The sequence below is a fragment of the Tenrec ecaudatus genome, chromosome 15 (assembly GCF_050624435.1).
Source record: "Tenrec ecaudatus isolate mTenEca1 chromosome 15, mTenEca1.hap1, whole genome shotgun sequence".
Lineage (NCBI taxonomy): Eukaryota > Metazoa > Chordata > Mammalia > Afrosoricida > Tenrecidae > Tenrec > Tenrec ecaudatus.
Genome location: NC_134544.1, coordinates 45,211,191 through 45,212,153, shown reverse-complemented (window position 1 = coordinate 45,212,153; position 963 = coordinate 45,211,191).

The window sequence follows — 963 nt, the reverse complement described above, 5'->3', positions numbered from 1 at the left end:
ATTTGGATAGTGTACTTTATTTCATATCTTATTCTATTTACTATATCACCTTCCAGAAACACATTTCGCAGAACTAAAAAAGAAGACTTGCTTTTAAACTTGCTTTAAAATTAGTAGTTTCCATTGTAAGTATTAAATTATTGCTCATTATCAATGCATATTATATTCATGTTAATGATAAGTCTACCTATTTCTATTTTAAACTGCCTCTTTTTGTAAAGAATCTACTTTGCTCAAATATCTTTTAGCGTTATCAAAATATTGTTTCTTAAGATTTTGGTTAAGAAATTGAAATTTAGAACGGTTTCGTGTTGGGACGTGCTCATTTTAGTTATACAGATAGACTCTGGTTAGTCTCTAAGGATCTTGTGGCACCACACACTAGGGGTTAGGCTGTTAATTGCATAGTCAGTGGTTCAAACTGAACAACCTTTTGCTGGAAGGGAGGGAGGGAGAGGAGGTTATCTGTTCCTATAGAGTCTTGGGGACTGCTATAAATTGGATCCACTCAATGGTAGAGAGATTGATTGGGGTTATTTAATTTTTTAGTATCTCATATAGGAAATTTGATACTGAATGTTAGGAATACCATCTTCTGCTTATTTTCTCTATGAACATTCAAATTTCCTTTGTCTTTAAAAGAGAGAATTTAAGAAATAAGAATAATTTCCATTTTTCTACTTGTTCCAGGTCTACCAGCTGCAATGTCACAAGCTAATTGTCTATCACTAAAATTAAAGAAGACGTAAGAAATGTTTTCATCATTAAATAATTTAGGTACTACTATGTTTGGAACTCTGATGGTGTAGTGGTTACACTTTGGGCTGAGATACTCAAGATTAGCAGTTCGAGACCACCAATCTCTTTGCTTGAGAAAGATCAGCTTTGTGCTCCTGTAAAGAGGGGAAGTCTCAGAAACCCTTAGGGGCAGTTCTACCCTGTCCTATAAGGTCATTATGAGTT